Here is a 5,879-nt window from a genome sequence, read left to right as displayed (position 1 = left end):
ACGGAAGTAACCTGCTGCCCCCTCGCGTACGAGCAGCGGTAAGCACACGGTTTCGCGAGTTTCGGTTTCGCTCTCTTCTTTTTGTCTTTTTCGGTGCATGTAGGTTTGTTTACTCCCGGCCGCGTATTGCCAAACCATATCCCGTAGGCGCACTGTAGCTGGCGACGCTCTCAGCGAGTTAAACAGCGATTGTTGCTTAAAGGTCTCTCGGAACGCTACCTAAAGGTAACATAAATCACTGTAAACGGCGATTGTTGCTGAAAGATATCTCTGAACGCAACCTAAAGGTAGCATACACTCACTGACGCAGGAAATGATAATGGGGAAATGTAATTGCTTAGTGTAACTGCTGTCATGCCGATTGTTGCTGAACGTCTCTCTGAACGCAACCTAAAGGTAACAAAACTCACTGAAGACAGAATATAATTGTGGTAAAGGCAATTGCAAAAAAAAAAAAAAAAAAAAAATCAGAAAACAAATTACAACACAGGAGTCGAACAGATATGCTTCAGTGGCATCAGTGCATAGATGGGTGATGTTGATCCATTGCGCCCACCAAAATTTTTTATTTTTTTTTCTTTATTTCCTGACCGAGGACGTACAGAAAAAAAGACACATGTGACATCAATAACACGACAAAATAAAAGATCAAGCATTGACTTAAAGCTTCAGCTCCTTCCTTAGCTGAAGTTGTCGGATTAAAAATCCCTCATATGTGACAACCCTTCAAAACTAACTAACCATTCTGGCTCTAGTTTTAAAGCTTTCTGTTCGTCCACATATGCCCGTATGCTCTCTAAAGAGCTGTCTCGCTGAACGTGCATCGACGTCACCGTGCTCTACAGCCATTCTGCTTTTCCATATGCTGTGGAGAGCCAGTAGCATCAAAAGATATCCAACGGTGTATCATTGTTCGCTTCTACTGGCAAGAATCGGATACCATGTGGGCTTATGGGTAGTTCTTTTTTAAGCGTCCTCTGCAGCACGTCCCATAAAAATACGGCATCCCAGCATTCGAGAAACATGTGTTCAATCGTCTCCTCTTTCCTGCATATTATATGCAGTGGACACCCCAGGGTACAAAAAGCCCTTTCTGTTCCTTCCATTTCTTTATACTCCAATGTTCTAGTGTGCAGCTTAAAAAATAACGTTTTCACCCCTGCCGGCACCATCATCCTCTTCACTCTTTTAAGAACATTTTTGCCCCCTGTGGACGAGTACACAGCTCTGTACAACGGTTCTGGAAGCACCACATCACACAAGTCTTTATACAGTTTTTTCCGGTTTACACTCCACAAATAGTCTAAAGTAAACCGCACCATCAAAAACCTGTACGCCAAGACCACTTCCCTTAGATACCCGTGGACACCTCCTGACATGCGGTCAGAAGAAACAACAATTCCCGGGAGAGCTTGACCCAGGCGTAACTGACAGACCGTACGAAGAAATGGATTTTTCACATTCCTCAAAAACATGAAACGATTGACTAACTGGCACAGAAACAGATGTGCCATACGATTCAAGAGGGGCACCAAGGTAGCTGACAGGGTTGGTAACAAATTTCATGTTAGCAAAAATGCCTGGGGTCGCTGGCCAGTCACCGTGCCAGAAGCCCAGGCACTTGCCCCAGTTAACAGCACTGCCGCTTACAGCGCAAAAATCTTTTACAGTTTTCACAACTTCTATGATGCTTTCGTAGTCTACACAAAACATCGCGACATTGTCGGCATAAGCCAAAGGCTTCACTTCTGCTTGATGCAGCTTGAAGCCCCGCATTTTCTCATGCTTGATAATGCTTAAACATAAAGGTTCAAGATAGATACAAAAGAGAAGAGGTGAAAGGGGGCAACCTTGACGAACTGAGCGTTGGACAGCAATACTGTCACCGACAGATTTGTTCACAATTAGCCTAGTTGTACAAGCACTGTAAGCCATAGCCACTCCTTCTCTGATGACGCATCCAACCTTGACATAGTCTAATATACACAAAAGCAAGTCGTGGGGCACTCTATCAAAAGCCTTTTCAAGATCTATTTGGAGCATTGCTACTCCAAGTCCACCAGCATCGCAACATTCAAGAATGGCCCTCGCGATGTGAATGTTCGTAAAAATGGGCCTGTCTTTAATACCGCATGTTTGGTGGTCTCCAACAATATCTTTAATAACTGTTTGCAGTCTTTTAGCTAGTATTTTCATAAAAATTTTATAGTCGACATTGGTTAAACTAATCGGCCGATAAGAGGTAACACTGCGTAACTGACCTCGATCCTCCGTTTTGGGAATTAGCACAGTATGAGAAGATGCAAAGGACGGCGGCAGAACATTAAGCTCATATGCTTCATTATACACTTTTTCGAGTACCGGCGAGAGAAAATCCTGGAAAGCTTTATAAAATGCGGCGCTAAGTCCATCAGGCTCAGGCGATTTGCCGGGGTTAAAATTCCCTATAGCGCATTTCACTTCGTCCTCCGTGATGGGGGTCTCTAGCACACATGTCGTCTTTTCGTCGAGTTGTGGCATTAAAGGTAAATAAACTCTCTTGAAACTCTCGATATCAACTGCACGTCGTGCGAACTGCTGACGATAATGCTCGAAGAAAGCTTGCTGGATTTCTTTCTTTTCGTTGGTAATGGTCCCTTGGTATTCAATTTCATATATCTGATTCCTTCGAGCGTGCCACTTTTCTGTGCCTAACACCCTTTTTGTCGGACCTTCCCCCCTTATCAGCCGTTCGGCTCTAGCTCTGACAAGGGCACCGCGTTATCGGTTAGCGTCGAGTAGTTCAAGCTTGCCCTTAAGGGCTCGTATGTCGTCTATGAACAAACCGGGGTTATTGCTTTCCACATCGATTAGACGCTGTAGATTCACGTGAAGGGACCTTTCTTCGGCCCTTTCTTGTCTGGCTATAGCGCTCGATCTTTCCAATGCTGTCATTTTGACATTCTGTTTAAAAACCTCCCATTTAGCCCCTAACTTTGTTACGCCTTTGTCATTCATATTTGCTATATGCCTTTCAACGTCGGCTTGTAAACTGTCATCAGATAATAATTTTGAGTTTAACTTCCACGTTTGCCAGTCAAATCCTTGACTTTTAGTTTTGTTCCCAGCGATAGTGACGGTGACCAAGCAGTGATCGCTGAACGATACTGGCTTAAGGTGGTATTCGTGGCATACAGGCACCAGATCAAGAGATATGTACATCCTATCGAGTCGAGCGTGGCTAGAAGCCTGGAAATGAGTGAACTGAGCAGCTCGTCCACCCTCCAGACATCCAGCCACATCAACAAGGTTAAACTCATTTACCAATTCTGCGAGAACACAGGTGCTGGCATCACTATGCGGCCTTCTACTCGTTTTATCTGATGCGGACAGTACACAATTGAAGTCTCCCATTATCACAGTTAGCCTTTCAGAGTTGCAATACTGACGAATACCTTCAAAGAAATCGCGCCTTTCGCCAACGCTGTTCGGTGCATAAACACAAATGATGCGCCATTTGTATGAATACAGCACGAGATCGCAAACAATGAAGCGGCCATACGCACAAGTCGTGACAGCTTTAATTAACGGGAACGGTGGCCTTGAAATGTGCTCTTATTTGGTTTAGGCAATATATACACTATTTGTCGCCAGGCGGCGCTTCTCAGAGGAATCACGCGTCATTAGGAGCCTAAGCCGACGACTTGGGTACACCACAATGGAGGTTAACAGGGATGTGTACGAGGTCGGCCTCCACCCGTTTGCACGAGAAGGCATCCACTACAGCCGGGCCACCGGTAGGAGGGTAGGTGGCAGGATAGGCCGCCAGGCAACAGCTTTTTTAGGAGGGCCCAGGGCCCTGAAGCCACCAATGTAAACAAAGGCGACCAAGAGGACGAACAAACATAGAAGCCATAGGAGAAGCAACAGGCACAAGAGCCAGATTAATTCAGACATAGGGTATATTAACATGCAAGGAGGCAGGAATAGGCTAAAATGGGAGGAAATAGAAGAGCAGCTTAGGCAGAAGTTAATGGTTTATGGATTTGTGGAGACTCATCTTCGGGACATGGAGCAACCACCCTGTAACCCTGATTATGCATGGGAATACTGCAACAGAACAGAGGGCAGCAGAAAGGGAGGGGGAATTGGGGCATTCATCCATAAAAGTACAAATTGGCAAAGAGTCAAACAGGAATGTAAGGAACATTTATGGCTAAAAGGAAAAGTGGCAGGGGAGCAAACACTCCTTGGCTTTGTATACCTGTGGACAGGAGCAACTGCCAAAGAGGAAAACAAAAAAAATGGTAGAATGTATAGCAGGTGACATTAATGAGCTAGGAAAAGGATGCGGAATAATTATAGCAGGGGACATGAATGCTCATATAGAAGATATATAGATGGATACACAGACTCGACAGGTGCCATGCTGCTGGATATGTGTGAAAGACACGACTTAGTTGTCTGTAACAGTACTGAGAAGTGTGACGGGGTCATAACGTGGGAGGTAGGGAGTCTGCATTCAACAATAGATTATATGATAATGTCACACAGGATGTACGATAGGCTAAGGGTCATGAACATAGATGAACATGGTGCCAGGAGTCTAGGCAGTGATCATAAACGTATCAAGATGAGTTTTGGAATAAAAACTAATTCGGGAATGAAACATGATGACCAGCCAGATGGGATCTTTTACTCGGAGCAGCAAATAGAAACCGCAAGCACCCAAATTGAAGCAGTAATCTCTAAGGATAATAAAGCAGAGTGGACATACACAAAGTTAATGGGACTGTTTAGGCTAGAGTTGGCTAAGGTGCGAGTCAGGAAAAAAAAGAACAAGACGAAAACCAAAGAGCTGGTGGGATGGAGAGGTGAAGAAAGCTATAGAGAAACGTCAGGAAGCCTCCAGGGAACACACATATTCTAAGCATAGGGGAGACCCAGAAGCAGACTTTGAGAGAAAATGGGATAAATACATAAAATGTAGAAGGGAGGCATCCTACTTAATCAATGAGAAAATTAGAAGACAAGGGTCCCAGTGGCTGTCAGAAGTAAACAAAAGGGATAAAAATGCAGCTAAGAAATTCTGGCAACACCTGAATTCCCTTAGTAATAAGACTAGCCTAGAGCAGAGGTCTATTGTTACAGATCAAGGTATTCGGCTAGAAGGGGAAAAGGCAATAGAGCATATACGACTAACGATGTCAGAAAAGTTTAAAGAACAAAGAAGTGTTGTAGGGGCCTTAGTAGAGGACGATAGACCGGTTAGTGCAATTGTTCCAATTGGATAAAGAGAGTGGGAAAGGGCTGAGAAGAGAGTACCAAGTAGCACATCAGCAGGCCCAGATGGTATCCCTATTAGGTTAATAAAGATGTTGGGTCCAAAGTCTAAGGAAACGTTAAGAGAGGTGGTGAGCAAAATGTTAATGGATGGCAAAGTTCCTGATGAATGGAGACTAAGTAGAATGAGCATGATATATAAGGGAAAGGGGGACAAAGCTGACATAGGCAACTACCGTCACATAACAGAAACATCAGTGGTCTACAGGGTGGTGATGCAGATTATAAAGGACAGACTGCAGACATGGGTAGAGAGCAAGGGGGTGCTGGGAGAGCTGCAGATGGCTTCCGGAAGCAAAGGAGGTTAGAGGACAATCTGTTCTCATTGACACAGTGTATCGAGGTAGCAGAAAAGGAACACAGACCCCTATGGCTAGCTTTTCTAGATATCAAAGGAGCCTATGACAGTACTTCAAGCAGACTTATGGAGTATTCTGGATGTGTTAGGTGTGGAAAGCGGAGTAACCAATCTTTTAAAAGATATAAGGATAACCAGGTGCTAATAAAATGGGGAAAAAAGGTGTCGAAGCCTAGGTAAAGAAGGGGCTTAGACAAGG

The sequence above is a fragment of the Amblyomma maculatum genome, chromosome 1 (genome assembly GCF_055883805.1).
Source record: "Amblyomma maculatum isolate TAMU_Amacu chromosome 1, ASM5588380v1, whole genome shotgun sequence".
Lineage (NCBI taxonomy): Eukaryota > Metazoa > Arthropoda > Arachnida > Ixodida > Ixodidae > Amblyomma > Amblyomma maculatum.
The sequence above is the reverse complement of the archived record's forward strand: the minus strand, read 5'-3'. Positions refer to the sequence as shown.